The 18,072-nt window shown below is 45.6% G+C and overlaps 1 protein-coding gene across 6 annotated transcripts in view; it reads left to right on the top strand.

Moving 5' to 3' along the window:
- Nucleotides 1–1,465: 1,465 nt before the first annotated feature.
- The window catches only part of PDE4D (phosphodiesterase 4D), a 709,981-nt gene continuing 693,374 nt past the window's right edge, over nt 1,466–18,072 (top strand). For 4 of the 6 annotated variants that reach the window (XM_077347177.1, XM_077347175.1, XM_077347176.1 and 1 more), the window contains exon 1: nt 1,466–1,675. The gene's annotated coding sequence lies outside the window, so the exon portion shown is untranslated. Of the gene's footprint in view, nt 1,676–4,995; nt 5,086–5,165; nt 5,285–18,072 lie in introns of those variants that run through there. The other 2 variants (XM_077347181.1, XM_077347180.1) reach the window with 2 other exon arrangements.

Genomic DNA, 18,072 nt, shown 5'->3' with positions numbered 1-18,072 from the left:
TGCCAGCAAATGCTGTCTACCCATGTTAGCATCTGTATTTCTTCTATGGATTTCCACTCCCTCTTTAATATGTGGGAGACAAACAGTCAAAGTTCTGCATTCAGTGTGCCTCCCGCATACACAGACCAACATATCCCATTCCTTGCATACTTTTTTGTGGAACGAGGAGGAGCTCCTACAGTCATGTAATGATCTTCTGTGTCCTCTGTGTTCAAGTCACAGCTGTTTAAATAAAAGTGGGGCTCAAAGCATCTGGAGAAGCAGCAGGCAGAAATGATTAAGCCTCTTTGACTGTCATTTAACAATGTCATTTGTCTGATGCTACTGGAGAACTGGTCATTTGAAAAACATTTCCAAGGATGCAATATATTGGATTATGTCCAGTACCTAAAACAATGTGGAGAAGATCACTAGCTCTTACCAGTGGCATATCAAGGGCAGGGCAGTGGGCACAGTCTACCCTAAGGGCAGGCAATAAGGCGATGCATAGTCTGTAAAGAATTTTAAAACAACAACATTGACCTTAGTTTCCCACCTCACCACCTGCTTGAATGAACATGGTTAATTAGCATAGATTCAAATGAGTAACCGTGTTGGTCTGAAGTAGCACAATAAAATCAGAGTCCAGTGGCACCTTGAAGATCAACAAAGATTTATTCAAGGCGTGAGCTTTTGAGTGCAAGGACTCTTCCTCAGACTATGATTTTTTTTTTAATGATCCACTCTAGGCATCAAATACATTAAATATTTCACTGGATCTCACAAATTCACTTGTGAGCTGGATCCTGGATGTTTCCTGTGAGCCTTCCCAATGATGGTTTTGATTAATTATGGGTTAATTAACTTACAACTTACCTTTGAGCAACTTGTGTAAACCTCTTTGCTTTCTATTGCATCAAACTGAGACAATATTCTTTTCAACACTTTTGAGGTCTCCCACAACAAAACAGAGATGTAAGATTAACATCTGCTGGAATTGGGTTTTACCCGCAAAATGCACAATAAGTACTGTTCAGCATGCCACCGCCTAAATATATGAAACTGGCTTTTACTCAGCCCATTTCGCTGACAGTGCAGATAACTCATTCCTGCTCATTCAGACTAAGTGTAACCCCCACCATGGCCTTGTAGTCCTATCACAGATCTTTGTAATTAAAGATGTTTGATTAAATGTGCATGCAAAGTATGTATTCTACAGTGGTGAAAACAGACAATTTGATGAGGTGCTGTCATAAAACTTCTATGTGCAAGTAGGGATTGAGCAAGGAAATCCCGTGCAGTTAGGGCTGCCAAGTCCCCACTGGGGGCAGGAAATCCCTGCCTCCCAGCTCCTGTTTCTCATTGCTGCTCAGGCAGTGGTAGGAAGCAAAATACAAAACAATGGTTGTTGGAACGATGGTGTGATGTCAGCCCTGGAAAAAAAAACAGAAGTGACATCAGTCTTCACTATGAATAACCAACAAAGAGAATTACCTATCACTGTTGTTCATCAAGTTGCCTTCTGTGAAGGCACACATTCCCTCCCACCTGCCCCACCATGAGTTCTCTTCTTTTCCATATATCATTTATGGCAGCTCAGGCAGAACTGAGGGGGTGAGGGCACCCCCCACCACGTGATCAGTTTGTCAGGAAGAAACAAGTGGCCGAGGCTCTGGGGAGGAAGGGTGCTCTCTAGGTAAGTTTTTTGAACTTTAAATGAATCTTTCCATGGCAGGCTTGCCCTTAGGCAGTCCCAATGCGTACTTGTACAGAAGACAACTCAATGAACAATGGTTACAGTAAATGCAATCCCGCTTTCCTTTGTTAAAACATTATTTTCTGACTCAGAGGAAGAGACCAAAACTTTTGAAGGAGGCGATCATCTCACCTTTGCCTTTGATCCATTCTAATTTGACTTCAGGCTGGTTTTGTGATGACGATCTGTGTTCATAGTTAGAGTAAATTTGTCATTCTTAATCCCAATTTATCTTTTTGCTTCATTCATCACAGTGTATTGTTTAGGTGTCTTGCGACTGGAGAGGCTATTAAAAAGGTTTCAGCTATTTCTGACTGGACAGATCTAAAATACCAATGGCAACAGACGTCTTCTGGGATGGATTCTGGAAGTGCTTTTTAATATGGGTCAGGCATATGTTAAGCGAGATCATGGAGAGTTCTATGCTAAACCACTAGAAGATGAAGCAGACTCTGTTGTGCGCCAGGGCCTAACTTGTCATAGGCAATGAGCTAAAATTTAATCTGGGCAAGACAGAGGTCAACACATACACATTCAGTAGATAAGAAATTGTTGGGATGTGTATACCTGGAGTGTGTCGTCCAAACCTCTCTAGTACATCTGACGTTTTTGTACTATGAAATATTAGCCTATAGCAGGGATTCCCACTCCAGGGCCCACAGACCCCCAGGAGTCCACAGGAGCTACAGAGGGGATCCGTGGCCTTCCCCCTCCTGCCTTAATGGACTCAGCCACAAGCTAAGGAACTGACCACTTCCATTGCTCTCCCTTTTCCTTCCTGAGCATGAGTGAGTTCCTTCATGTAGTTTCTGTGCTAGGGAAGGGGGAGGAGCCTTCACACTTGCTCCCAGATTAATCCAAATGGGTAGCTGTGTTGGACTTAAGTAGCAGAATAAAATCAGAGTCCAGAATAGCACCTTTAAGAGCCACAAAGATGTATTCAAGGCATGAGCTTTCGAGTGCAAGCACTCTTCAGTGCCTTAAATAAATCTTTGTTGGTCTTAAAGGTGCTACTGGACTCTGATTTTATTGTCCCAGATTAATGTTTCCTTTCCTCTAGGAATAGGACTTTTTTTTTTTTTTTTTACCAAGGGGTGCTTTGGATTGCTGTGGGAGCAGCAGAAATTTGTGCTCCAAAAGTAGAAGCCCTTGTGCCTGCAGGAACCTTAGTCTGGATCCAACCATTTAACTATTGCCCAGCTGGTCTGCTGTTAATAGATTCTAGGGTGAGGGGACTCAACCAATGAAAAGATAAAGCCCTGATGATGGTGGAGGAAAGTGCCATCAAATCACACCTAGCTGACATTGCAACTCTGTGGGGTTTTCAAGGCAAGAGACATTCAGAGGTGGCTTGCCGTTGCCTGCCTCTGCATTGCCTGCCCTGGTACTCCTTAGAGCAGGGGTAGTCATCCTGTGGCCCTCCAGATGTTCATGGACTCCATTTGCTGGCAGGGGCTCCTGGGAATCGCAGTCCATGAACATCTGGAGGCCACAGGTTGACTACCCCTGCCTTAGAGGTCTCCCATTCAAATAGGGGCCAGGGCTAACCCTGCTTAACATCTGAGATCTGACAAGACTGAGTCATCCTGGACTATCCAGGTCAGTAGTAATAACTGCTACAATACCCCATGTAAAAGTTCTCGTAAGGCAGGACGTACAACAATAACTGTTGTATTCATTACATTTGTAATCGACTCAAGACTCTGGACGTAGGGTTTGCTGCCCAGGCTCTGGCTGGATTCGTAGTTGCTTAGCTTCATCTGCCTTCCACCCGGGCCCCAGCACTCATCGCTCATAAAGCCCCACTGGCTGAGGGACCACAAGATCAAAGAGACTTTCAGAAGCATTCGAGGGAAAATGCTTCCTTCGTGTACAGGTAGCTGAGCAGGCAGAAGAGGAGTGGGGGTGGGAGTGTGCTGATTTGATAAACCTTTGTTTACGAAGGCCAAAGTGTATTTCCAAAACCAAATAATGGGAGCTTAGCCAGGTGGTCTGACTGCTATAGGTTTCATGGGTAGCAAACAAAGCTCTTGTCCACGGGTACTTCCGTGAAAGGTTAGGATGATTTGAAGCTATTGGTGCCGACATTAACACGCCCATTTGGGCATGGGTTTGCAACATTGCACTTGTCAGGATGTTAATATATTTCATGCCTGCGTTTGCATCTTCTGGAGGAATCAAACATTCTTAGAACATTTCAGCTTGGCCAACTTCTTTTTGAAAGCCAGAGAGAGGGAGAGGGAAGGATAGGGGAGGGGGGGGGGGAAGGAGAGAAAGCCACTGTGTGTTGTTGTTTTTATTGCAAAGGAGTAGTGCAGGGGAGACTCAGGTTCAAATCCTTTCTTACCCATGAAGTTGACCTTGACCATTCAAGACTGTTCCTCAGCAGTTATTGTGAGCTGAAGATGGATGAGCAGAGAAAGGGCAGGTTAAAAGTTGATGGTAATGAAAAGAGCAGAAATGAGGATGCCAGCCTCCAGGTGAGACCTGGGGACCCCCCTGAATTACTCCTCACCTCCAGCCTTCAGAGATCAGTTCCGCTGGAGGAAAGGGATGCTTTGGAACAGGGGTAGTCAAACTGCGGCCCTCCATATGTCCATGGACTACAATTCCCATGATCCCCTGCCAGCATTCACTGGCAGAGGCTCATGGGAACTGTAGTCCATGGACATCTGGAGGGCCGTAGTTTGACTACCCCTGCTTTGGAAGGTGGACTCTGGCACAGTTTCTCACTGAGGTCCTCCCCAAGCTCCATCCTCCAAATCTCCAGCCGTTTCCCAACCTGGATCTGGCAACCCTATCCCGCATTCCCCCTCAGCGGCCAGGGTGGTGGTAATTCTAGCAGACCACAATAAAGAATCCTAACTTATAGTCACCCGGGGAGCAACTGAGTGACTTCAGCGGCCGTGGTACGATCCCGTCCCGCCCAGGATCCCGAGGAAAGGTGCAGCGCCGACCTCAGCGGGCTTGTGACGTCACAGCAGGTCCCCCGTCCATTCCGTCCGGAAATAAAAGCAGAAAGGCCCCGAGTGTGCCCCGCCCGGACACCGATCCCGGCCGCCTAAGCCGCTTAGCGCGGGGCTTCTCTCTCTTTCTCTCTCGCCCTCCCTCCCCGCCTGCCTATTGTGCGGCGGCTGCGGCTTGTGCTCTCCCGAGCCCGTCGGACTTGTTAGGGAGAGGCCGCTGATTGGCTGCGCCGCCCCGCTCCGCTCCCCTCCATAAACGAGCGCCCAGCGTGCGCCAGCATGCGCCCTCGCCTCGCCGGAGTCCCAGGGGCCTGCCCGGTCCTGACTTTGCGCCTCCTCGGGCCGCGCGGGGATTTCCTGCCGTAGGTCTCCGCGCCTCTCCTCGTGAGTAGTCGCCCGGCTGACTTTTTCCACTCGCCCCATCGCCGCCTTGGGACGCGGGGAGTGGCCGCCGCCCGAGAGGGAGCGCGCCTGCGGCGGGGGTAACGCAGCAAGTGCGCGGCCGGGCGGGGGGCTCGGATGCCCTCGACCCAGACAGGAGCTGCGCGCCCCCCGCCTCCTCCCGCCCGCCTTCCTGGAACAGGTACGGGGCTGCTGGGCTCCGAGGCGCCCGACGGGCTTGGGTTGGGAAGAGCGGCTCCCGGTCTGTTTGCTGCGGGCAGGGCAGGTGGGCATACTTTTCAAAAAGATCTCCCCCTTAAAAAAGAAGATCTCCCTTTTGATCGGTAGATTCAGGTGGGCTAGCCGTGTTGGTGCGATGCAGCAGAATTAAGTTAGAGTCCGGCGCACGTTGGGCTTCAAGGAGCCCCGGGACTCTAAATTGGTCCTTTCGACCAATCGGCTTCCGTTGCACCGAAAACCTCATTGGGACCTGCCCCTATTCGCTCAGCGCTTCAGGTTCTTGCAAGCGCTTCCTCGGGATTAGGTCTCGCCGCACACAGAAGGATATAATTTGGAGTCAACGTGCGTCGATCTGGCAGAAAAGCTTTGAGGTGAACCCTGCACAAGCGAGCCTGTTATCCTATTGTGAGCCCGTGGCCACAGCCTTGACTGCTGTAGGGCGGGGTGGAAGTGCTGAATAACAGCTAGGAGCCCGTGGATTTGTACTTGAATGGGAGGAAGTTGTCCGAGGGATTTGGGGATTTGTTGCTTAAGGCTGCCAGCTTCCATTACACGCTGCAGTGTCGGAATCCACAGCGACCCATGGATCCTGCTGTCCTTGGGGCAAATGTAGTCGGATCTTGTTAACATTTGCGCGGAGGAGCGCGCATGGCATTCTCACTGGTTTCTATTGCAGGAGAACAAGCAATCGGGCAATGCTTTCTAGTAATTTAAAAAAACCAACCACCACCAAACTTCTGTACTGCAAGTATGGCTAGCCTACAACAGTTCTGCCTTGTACCGTTTCTTTCCTAGGTGCTCCCTATTGTGAATCTGTCAGGCCAAAAATATAGCTTTGGATCCCTGGTGTCTCCAAGGTACCTGACAAATTGACCGTACCTAGGAAAGTACAGCTTATGTTTTTGTAAGGTTATTGGCCGGGACAAATGGGAATGTCTGAAATTATTGTTATTGCTTGGCTTTACCCAGTACAGTTTGTGTGGAACATCAGGGGTACTTGGAGATTGAATGCTGGTATGATGAAGAAGAAACACATTGTTGGCTGGGTGTACAGCTCTTCCATCTCGAAACGTTACATTCAGCCTTATACTTCTGAAGAGGTATTTGTTTGGAAAGCCGATCTAGGAACCTCAGCAGAGGGGGAGGGGGAGAGCCACACACGGAATCTAAATTTTATTGGACAAGTTACAGCACATAGAAAATACCCTGCATGCCTACCAGATAACGAAAGTAGCAATTTATAACGTTCTGCTTAAGCTACTGCCCTTAGAATGTTGGCCTCGCTGCTAGTGCAAACTGTGCACATAAGATGCTATCAAAACATGGCCATTAACACTGCAGTGAATCAGCCAAGCAGAGGTTGTTAAAAAGTTGCTCTTGGAGTTTTATCTGGACGATGGGTTCAAAATGTCCCACCACTGTGTTTTTGCCTTTGGGGAGAGTCTGGCGACTCCCCTTTTATAACCAGTCCATTTGTAACGGAAGGAGACTGCTGTGTTTCTTTCTTCTTCCCTCCCCCCCCAACCTGGTCTTCCTTATCCAAGGTTGGATGCAGTACAGATCATGATCCAGGGACTTGGGTGGGAACTGAAACGGATGACATGCACGCAAGAGATCCTGCTTCTTGAATCACGTGTCTTCTCATGGGGAAGGAGAGAGCATGTGTGCTTCTGTGGTGCTGTATACAGGGTTCCCAACTCTGGGTTGGGGAAATTCGTGGAGATTTCGAGGTGCGGCCTGGGGGTGTCAGAGTTATGGGAGAGAGCAGAAGGAACTCAGCAGGGTGTAATGCCACAAAGCCACACTTCAAAGCAGCCATTTTCTCCAGGGGAGCTAATTTCTGGTCTGAGGATCCGTTATAATCCTGGCAGATCTGGAAGCTGGCAACCCATAATGCAGCATGTGACTTGGCATGCCATGTGCTGGCCTTTGTGGCATGACCTTTCCTTCTAAAAAGAATAGAAGAGTAGATGTTTTGGACCTTTTGCATTTACTTGCAGAGGGGAAAGTCACGCACCTGTTTCCCCCTCTATGCAGAAATGGCTGCCATCTGGGCAAGGCTGTGGACTACACCATGGTATGTGTGGTGTTTGGTTAGCGTTTCAGAGTTTCTGCCCTGGTTCAAATCCCCATTCTGCCCTGGAGATTCTGTGGGTGACCTTGGGCCAGGCACTGCTTCTTTCAGCCCAGTCTATGTCACAGGGTGGCACTTGTGAAGATGTAATGGAAGAGGATGCTGTAAGCTGATTGGGGGAGAAATGTCAAAATACATAAGATGCCCCTCGTGAGTGTTCCTAAAGTGGACAGCACCATCTCTGGGTGTGGTGGGATTACTTAAGTGGGGGTGGTGGGATTACTTAAATGGACACTCACAGACTAGGGGCCAGTGAGAGGACTGTGGAGATGGGCCCCTTCAATTGTGTTGTTCCCTTATTTACAACTGGCCAGGCTGTGGCAATTTTAAGTTTCTGCCTCTTTGTGGGGCTCAAATCTGATGGAAGCTATTGGATTTTTTAGCCACCAGAGCTCTAGTCAGTTGCAGTATATTGCGTTTTGAGAGACGGTTGTCACCATGTGTGCAAGTTTGGGTCTTCACCAGTTTTTGCTGACAAATTTGTAACGTATCAGTGCGTGGCATTTTCCTGCAGTCTTGGTTGATTATTCTTGATTATGGAGGGCACTTCTGGCTAGAAGTGTTATTTTTGTTGCAGACCGGCCAATATTAATATTTTGAGATTATATAAAGGTTTACAGTTTCTCAATAACCATTTTCCATAAGGAAAAAAATATGGGAAAACGTAGCATGTGGAAGGAAAAATTTGGGTCATTGAAGGAATTTCTGACCCCTTACACCTGCAATCATTTACGCTTGGTGTATCCCCCCTCAATTTGTCATCCTGAACAGCTGAATTCTGGAGTATTGAAATGTTGTGTCCCTACAGGACAGGGCTGCTAGCTGTAGAGATCCTTTTGGAGCTCGGCTTGGGCAAGTGTAGCACTACATTTCTTTTACATCTAAGTGCCTCTTGTTAACAGTTAGATGGAAAGAAACAGATAATGTCAAATCTTTAGGTCAAGTCATGGTGCTGATAAATTGGTAATGTGATCTATTAATCACAACGATCTCTTCCTGGCTAGAAAAAGTACATCAAGATGGAGAGGTTGTTTAGGAAACCTTAGGCAGCAAAGGGTCCTGCCCACAAGTAACTGACATCCATTTTTGTATATTATGGTGTCTTACTTATCCCTATTGAGCCTTTACATGGGCAGCTGCTCCTAGCCTGTCGCAGAGAGCAGAAACCAACCTCTGTGCTCTTCAGGCTGCTGTAGATCAGTGCAAGCTGTTTGGTGGGTGGCCACTGGGAATTCTTTGGTTGTAGCTGCAGTTCAGGTTCCCCAGTGTTCCGGGGACTTGGCTCTGGGTGAACAGGCAGCAGCAAAATGCATTGCTTTAAAATAATGACACCACAGCCTCTTCATATTAAGGTTTATTATGGGACAGCCCCCCTCCCCCAGCAATATCTTAATTTCTCCCAAGCATTTAAAGCTGATTTTTGGCTTACTTCTGGTCTGAGATGTCTTTTATCCAAGTATTCAATGGTGGTTTTATGCTTTAAAAATATTCTCTGACTTCTTTTTAAAATATTGATAATGTATGATGATTTTATGGTATTGCGTTTACTTGTAAGCTACCACAAGCAGGAGTCTGGATGAAATTAGTCCGTCTCAGGTTGCGTCTTCCTCTTTTCCTGCTCTCTCAACTTTTCCCGGCATTCTTGTCTTCTCATAAGGTGACCAAGTCCGATAGCCTGTTTGGTCATTTTAGCTTCTAGGGAGAGTTCAGGCTTGATGTGAACCTCCTTATTTGCCTTTTTGCCAGTCCATGGTAGAATCATAGAATCATAGAGTTGGAAGGGGCCATACAGGCCATCTAGTCCAACCCCCTGCTCAACGCAGGATCAACCCTAAACATCCTAAAGCATCCAAGAAAAGTGTGTATCCAACCTTTGCTTGAAGACTGCCAGTGAGGGGGAGCTCACCACCTTCTTAGGCAGCCTATTCCACTGCTGAACTACTCTGACTGTGACATTTCCCCCCCCCCCCTGATATCTAGCCTATATTGTTGTACTTGTAGTTTAAATCCATTACTGCGCATCCTTTCCTCTGGTCCCCATAAAAGTCCTCCAGCACCACATTTCTGAGAAGCAGGATATCCATTTCCTAAATAAATAAACCTGCCCCTGCTTACTGCATGATAAATAATAATAAAACAGTAAAGATGTTGTGTAGCAACAAAACATTACAGCTAGTTTTGCAAAACATGCAATCCATCTTCATCAGTGCCTGAATTTTTCCGGTCACTCATTCAGACTCTTCACCCCACATGTCACATACCTTCCTGGGGATAGAAAAACAAATCAGTCTGACATCCTTTCTCACTTTCTAAACAAGAGAGCTTTTGTTATTTTTGTGTTGCGTTTTGTCAGAACAGATAAAGGGAAACAGTCTTTTGTCGTCTTCTCTGCGTATGAGTTTTCCCTTTAGCCCAGGCTAACCTGATCTTGTGAGATCGTGGGAGTAAAGCAGGGTTGACCATGACTAGTATTTGTATGGGACGCCTCCAAGGAATACCAGGGTTGTGTTACCAAGGCAGGCAACTGTAAGCCATCTCTGAACTTCTCTTGCCTTGAAAACCCTCCAGTCCCCATAGGACAGCTGTGACTTGAGTACAGATAAAAATGAAAATCTGTATCATAACAAGGAATCTGGTGACATTGGCCTTACAGGGTAAAATAAGCTAGAGTGTTAAGACAAAAAAATAGCATATCATGATCTCGGTTTAAGGGGCATGAGTTTTATTAATGACATGCATTCGGTCAAGTGAGGTTTGAATGGCACACTGATTGAGCTGAACCCTCACAACCCAGAGCTTTGTGCTGTATTGGCAATCAAGTTTGTGCTGAAGTACAGACAAGGTGCCTCAAAGGTCAACAGACATGGTCAACTGGGTTAGCCACAACATTACTTTCGGTTTTATGGTTCATGGACAAAATGCTCCGGAGAGTTGTAGAGCCAGTAGACTCTATAAATCTCCGTGAATTGATCCAGTCTATGACGTCTCTTGTGGAAGGCCTGTCAGCCACTACCCAAATGTGTACAGGGGGCTGGACAGTTCACAATGCACAAAAGGGTGCCAAGTTACCTGCTATGGTGGACAACCTTCAGTCTCCAAGCTTTGGCCCTGCCAAACTCCGGCACTCCAACCCAGAGAGGGAGAAAAAGTTGGGGGAATGGCATCACGCAACACCTGAGGAATTATTCCAATGTCTATAGTTTTTCCTTTAGAGATTGGGGAAAACCTTAGAGTGTCACGGTGTCAGTTCCAGGTTCCAGTCCAAAGTGATGTGGCAGCATTACGCAATGTTGCTTTGGCCAGTCTTTGCGCCCCAAATGTTCCCACAGCTGTATGGAGCTGGGCTGGCAACCCTAATTGCACCTGATGTTCAGATCATTGGAAGCCGTGCCCTTGACATGGTCCGTTCTGCCTCTAGTCTTGTCGGTATGGCTTGCAAAGGCTGTTGCTAGGATAAGAAAGTTGGCAACTCCAAGTCGGTGGATTGCACCTGGATGCAGTCTGCCCTAAATACTTACCAATCTGCCCTTGGCGGAGGCTCAAAAACTCAGTAGTGAAGTGCCTGGATTTTTTAAAAATTAAAGGATTGATGCCTGCTATTTCCACTCTTTAAAAAGATCAGGTAGTAGGTGACATAAAAGAGCTCTCCTTGAGACCCCAGAAGGCCATTGTCAGTCTGCATAGGAAATGAGAAACTTGTTAGACCAGTGGCCTGATTCACTGTAAGGCAACTTCACATGTCTTGTTTTCACAAAGGGCATCTGTATCTTTGCAAGCAGTGTTTCTTGCCAGCCTTTGATTCATCGCACGAACCCTTGAGCAGTAAAAAGACAACCTGGGAAGGCTTCACACACCCTCTAATGGGTTTCTACTGTGGTTTTTGGATCTTCCTATAGGAATAAGTTGTAGACAATAGCTGGCTTACTTGCCACTGTCCTAGCATTATTAATAATCGGTTCCTCTTAATATTTTTGATGAGGGCTTGGAGGAGGAGCTGGTTTCATGGCTTAAGTGCCACTCAACACTCACTCAAGGCGGCTGTCCCGCCCCTGAGTGCCTCCTCCTTCAGCTGGCTTGCCTGTCTGTCTAGTAGCAGCCAATCACCTTCTGTCCCCAACCCCTGACCACCCCCTCCTCCTTCCCTCTGAGGCTCGGAAGCAGTCTTGATTACTATTTGATAAAAACTCTGTTACCACCTGCTCCAACCGACAGATTAATAATAGAGATTTAAGAAATGAAATATAAAAAAGAAGCAAAGTCAACAGAACTATAAATGCCACACATTAAAAGGAACTGTTACATCCTCTCCTAGAAAAGAAGTCTAAAGATGTTGTAGAGTAACTATATTGTATTCTCTGTCTGAAATTGCCAGGGCTGCTTAACTGGTGGATCTCCTAGCAGAAAGCTTTAAAGCTGCTATATTGCTGTAGGATTAATCTGCAGATATCAAAGGGTCAGAGGTTCTTTAGTGTTATCAGTATTTGCTTGAGCGGCACATATACTAAAATTGGAATGATCAGCACACACTGGGCAGAGTAATGTCTGAATGTCCTTCATTGTGTTTTTGTTCAAATGATCATTGAAGTTGTTTGAGGTGAAGGAAGTCCCTACAAAAAAGCATTTCAGGGCAGCAGTTAAGTTTATATTTTGTTTTTAAGATCATGAATATATGCTTGGGCTCATTTTAATATCTGTAGGGCTTCATCACCCTGAAAATCTCTTTGAGTCAAATCTACTTTTGCCCTTCTACATTGCTTTGTTTTTCTGAATTATCAAGATAGTTAGATTTTTGTTGTTGTGCTAATTCTCTTTCTGCATGGAAGTACCTTTTCTTTGGACGTCCTCAGCTCTGCAAGGAGTATTGCTTACTTATATTTCCCTTGGTTTGATGTAAACAATTTATTGTACCAAGAAACTGTTTTGTCATGTTTTATGACATAGTGCTGATAAAGTTCCTTTTGTGCTTATTCTTAAACCCTCTTTTGCTAGAGCGCTGAATCGTTCAAGTTGGCTATAAAAAATATTTTACTTAAAAAAAAAAAGCCCTTGCAACTGGTCCATTTCATGGGATCTCAAACTGGCTTGTCGCATTGTCCTCCCCCCCCCCCCACACTTTCTCCTGTCAACACCAACCCTATGGCAGGTTAGGCTCGAGAAAGTGTGATGAGCCCAAGGTTGTCGTAGAAGTTTTACATGGCAGGATGGGGCTTTGAACTTGGATCTCCCAGGCCATAGTATGATACTCATGCTGGTTCCTTTAGCTATTGTAGCTGCGCAGGGATGGTATGGTTACTCAGAGATGTAATCTAGCATGTGTATTTCTGGGCTGGAACCTGTACTGTGGGACATGGCATGAGCCGTGTCTTCTAACCAGCACCCTGTCAAGTGAGCATGCACAGCATGGCTTTATGATACCTTTAATGACAAATGATGTGCCCGTCCCTGAGAGCCTCATCTTCCAACTGGTTTGCCTGTCTGACCAGTAGCCAGCCAATCATCTTCCGTCCCCCACCCTGACTACCTCCTCCTCCTTCCACTTCCCCCGAGGCTCGGAGGCTGCAAATCTCTGCTGTGTGAGAGCTGTCTCTGCTGGTGAGTTCCCTTCCCAGGGGCCTCCAGCCCCTGGGCCTTGGAGCTTCCCAAGAGGGTGCCCTTCCCCTAGAAGCCCTGAGCCACCCAGCCGTGGCTGGGAACACGCTCCCCTAACAGCTGCCTGGACTTTCCAGGTCCTGTAGGCAGGGGGAGGCTGTCCACTGAGTTCTTCCACCCCCCCAATCTAGTGCCCATTTTATTCCTGAATGCAACGGGTGTGACCCCTAGTGAAATAAAGTAAAATACTTTCCACAGTATTTCAAGGTACTTTGAAGCCTGCAAAAATATCCAAACTAAAACCCTAACAAAATGTTTAAGTAGCATCATAGAATAATAGAATTGGAAGGGACCTCATGGGTCATCTAGTCTAACCCCCTGCACTATGCAGGACACTCACATCCTAATTGCTCATGTACTATAACCTGCCACCCCTTTGCCTTCACAGAATCTGCCTCTCCGTCAAATGGCTATCCAGCCTCTGTTTAAAAATTTCCAAAGATGGAAAACCCACCACCTCCCGAGGATGCCTGTTCCACTGAAAAACGGCTCTAACTGTCAGGAACTTCTTCCGAATGTTGAGACAGAATTTTGAATTAATTTCATCCCATTTGTTCTGGTCTGTCCCTGTGGTGCAAGAGAGACCAATTCTGCTCCATCCTCCATATGGTACCCTTTTAAATACTTGAAGATGGTTATCAGATCCCCTATCAGAGTAAAGCTCCCCTCCCACGATCTGAACATGATACTCCATTTGATATAGCCCAAAATCCCATTTGCCTTTTTAGCCACTGAGTCACACTGCTGACTCATGTTCAATGTATGGTCTATTAAGACTCCTCAATCCTTTTCGCACATGCTACTGCCAAGACAAGTCTCTCCCCATCCTAAATTGGTGTAAACTAGAAGATTTCAGTTTGGCCTCTGACAAGAAGTTAGCCAGACACCAGATCCACAGTGTAATGGAAACATGGGGCCTGCCACTGGAGGTGCGGCCTATCTTAGGTGACTGACTACCCCACCATCTGTTAGTGGGACCACCTAAAGCAATGCCTCTGACAATGTTATTGGGCCTCAGGCATCGTTGTAATTTTATTTCAATTCAATGTAGTTCATTTATGGTTTTGAATGTTGTATATTAGCTGCCTTGGACATTTTTATGGAGGTGTAGATTGTGAATTTAGTAATAAATGATTATAATGTTTTCACTAGTGTGTGTCTCCCCCCTCCCCGTCAATACACCATGGCACAGCATGAACAGTAAGCAGGAGCACTGCAAAAAATGCATGTGCAAAGGAAGTGGTTCTGTATCCTGATCCTGATCCTGATATGTAATATTTGGGAGCCCTATTCTGTCCAGCCCAATTAATGCAGTAAGCAAGAACTTCACTCACTGATGAGAAATGGAACCCAAAATTTAATGCATGAGCCACTTCTAAACAAATAAGCAAAACAGAAATGCTTGGGAAGTCTAATCCTTTCATCTTTTTCCATTATGGAAAAAAAAAAACAGTAAACTCTGCTTAGACTGTGCCTTGAACATCTGTGTCATTTTAACAGATGGCTCCGACTCTGATGTCCCAGACCAGAGCACAGGATGGATGTTAATACCAGTGCACAAATGTTAGCCTGACCCTGCATGTTGGAAAAAGTAAATCAAAGAAAAACCTGGACTAGCTTCAACCGGTTGGTTGAAATCTGCATCCATTGCATAAATTTTGCATAATGATAAGTTCAGTACTTAACGATAGTCAGCGCAATGTTTTGCAATAATGGCTAATTGCGAACGACCATTCAAACAGGCAGGCGATAATGTACAACGTTGTGTTTCCTGGTCTTTGATAGGGTTTTCAGGCAGGGAAAATTATACTGCTTTACATAATAAAACCATTGTATGAGACCATTGAAACCTCAGGACTTATGGCTTGACTTCCTAAAGGCATTACGGACAATAGAATGTAGCAGTAAATGGAAACCTCCTTTTAAGTGCCTTGTAGTAGTTTGTGAGACCCTTAGTTCCTTCTAGAATTTCCGAGATTCTGTCAAAGAGAGAGGAAGTAATTTGAAGAAAGAAGGGATCCTGTTCCAAGATTCTCTTCTTTGCCCTTCTCCCTGCAATCCAAATAATGAAAGATGTATTAAAACCTTAGAGGATGATCCCTGAAGTGTCTGGTGATGGTGGGGGAAGACCTCTACCATTAAAACCTCTGATGCCTCTTTATTCTCAAGGGGAGGGGAGAGGCTCAACAAGTGTGTTTAGCTGTGGACCGCCAAGCAGAAATAAAGCAGGCACGGGAGAAAAATTGTCGCCTGTTTAATTTCTTTTTGCCCAGCTGTTGTGAAAAGCTGAGGAAGAGGATCCGTTCCCAAAACTGGAAGGAGCTGTGTCAGGTACAGAGAGGATTCTGGGCAGTCAAATGTGTTCTCTGCTGCTATGTGGCTCTCATAACACAGCAAAAAGTAAATGGACTGGGATTCTGAAGTCAGCCATTAAACTGATATATGAAGTAAACTCCCTCACTGGATCTGATGAATTATATTAGCAGTTTGTACGCAGGATCATGGATTGACCTTTTCTTTTATTAATGTCTCACATACTGGATTTCCAGGAGAACCTGATTTGCTTACTAGACATTCAAAGACAGCAATAAATTGCTTTTTATATTGTGAATGTGTGCGTGTATGTATAATAAAACTGAACCTGGCAGGAGTTCATCCGTAAGGCAGAGTTGTTTTAATGAGGGGGAAAAAGAGGCCTTTCCTTGAAAGGTTTCTGAAAATATTGTTTTTCATTCCTGCTAGAGATCTTCAGAGGAGATTTTTTTTTTTTTTTTGGCCTCTTTAAACCTGGATTAACAGGGCATTTTTACAGGATTTATACAAACTGTTCAAAGCAATAGGGAGTTCTAATTTCAGGCTTACGGCATTAGGGTCTCAGATCAATATCAGGAGAATTTTAAAGTATTACAAGCAAAATGTCACATAAAGGATACAATCTGTTGTGTTATTGGAGGCTGGGCATGTTTCTGGAAAAATAATCTGTTGAGAAACCGCCAGGGACTCCATTGTGTGCAATGGTGCTCACAGGCTAACAGCCTACAAGCCTGTCAACTCTCAGTTTGGACATTCTTGGAGATTTGTGGGCAGAGCATAGGCAGGGATGTGATGCCCTAAGACTCCCAATTCTCCAAAGCTATTTCCTCTTGGAAAACCAATCTTCATAGTCTGATCAGTTGTAATTTTGGGAAAAGTCCAGGCTCCACTTAGATGTTGGTAACCCTTTCTGTCGGTAAAGCAGATGACTGTCAGAAGTTCTTGCATTGTTGGACTACTGCTATCAGACAACTGCAATTAAAATGATTGTGAATGTACCTGATCTTTAAAAAGCATTTGCCAAGATACAGGATATTGGCCTACTTCTTGACATGGGGCTATGGTTGTCTTTTACTCTGAATCTGGTCATGCTGCTAGATGCCCATTTGACCCAATAGCTGAGCAAAAATCCCATTTTTTAAAAAAAAGCCAGTGTGGGGGCTTTCTAGAAAATAGAAGGGGAAATGTGTGGAAAGTCTTTGGCTTGCTTTACTTAGTGGGATGGGCCCTTTTTTCTTTCCTTACATTCATCTTCCCTTTCCTCCCCCCACAACAGACACCCTGTGAGGTGGGTGAGGCTGAGAGAGCCCTGATATTACTGCTCGGTCAGAACAGATTTATCAGTGCTGTGGCATACAGAGCAGTGGCATTCAGAAATACTCTAAGAACGATTCATAAAACTTTCTCCATACCGTGCTGCCCCCCGTGGATATCTGGGTTGCTTTTCATGGAAATATATAAAATCCTGTGCACATTTTGAACAAGGGTACACACTCCAGCTCAGTCCACCATCCAAGCAGACACTAGATGTAGCACAATTTGGAAGGGATCTTACATGTCACTGAGGCGTGCCTGGTTTACACTCACCACTACCTCCCAGAGCCATCATGGGAGAAACAACGGACTTGGTGCAGTGGTTAGGAGTGTCTGTTGTGAGGAGAGGAAAGGGAAGACTATTGTGAGCCGCTTTGAGACTCCTTTGGGTAGAGAAACGTGGCGTATAAAAACCAACTCCTCCTCATCTTCCTCCTCCTCCTTCACTGCTCTATATTAAGGGACAGTCTCCCTTTACATCAGCCCTTTTCTACTTTTTTACCATTAAGAACGCCCTGAAACATTCTTCAGTCTTTGAGAAACCCCAGAAGTGGCATAGTCATGTAGAATGTGGTTGGGAAGGGGCCCCTCCCTTCCCACCCCCTCCAGGCCCATCATTGGCCATTTTGGGAGGTGATGGGTGGGTTGACATGACCATATATGGTCATATCACCCAATGAATGTTTAACAAATTTAAAAAATATATTAAAACATTAACTCGCTCCCACCCATCCGAAAAACCCTTCCAGGGCCATGAAACCCTGGTTGAGAAAGGCTGTTTTACACGCTTGTTTCTAGGGCTGGGCACCATCCCCAAAGGGTTTTACATCCATTTCCTGATTGCCTCACAGCGCTCAGGTTTCTGAGAAAAATTCAGAAATAGACATAAACAGGGTGTGGGCTTAAATTCAGTTGGATCAATAAATGAGAGATGATGTACACTAACTGGGGGAAGATGCTTTACTTTTAAACAAGAACGAAGTTTATTAAATAGGAAAAAAATGACAACCATAAATGGTGGTAAACCTTCACTGACAACAAGAAGATGAAGGATGTCATCCAACTAGTGGATGCAGGCAGGAAAAATCCCCTCCTGAGACAGGCTTTTAATACTGTTACACCCTGGTCAAAACATTTCAGTTAATCCACAGCAGCCATCTATGATTTAGTAATTCTCTCCGTTCCAGGATGATTACTCCTAAACTTCCCTCAACCTACTCTGTTGTTAAAACTCATTCTTGGCCAGACTTTCCACTCCCTGTCAACCTTTCAAGCGTTAAAAGCCAAAGGCCAGATCTTAGCACAGTTTCCCAGTATACTGTTCCTGTTGGCTCTCTCAG

Source organism: Paroedura picta, chromosome 7 (assembly GCF_049243985.1).
Source record: "Paroedura picta isolate Pp20150507F chromosome 7, Ppicta_v3.0, whole genome shotgun sequence".
Classification (NCBI taxonomy): domain Eukaryota; kingdom Metazoa; phylum Chordata; class Lepidosauria; order Squamata; family Gekkonidae; genus Paroedura; species Paroedura picta.
The sequence above is the reverse complement of the archived record's forward strand: the minus strand, read 5'-3'. Positions and strand labels throughout refer to the sequence as shown.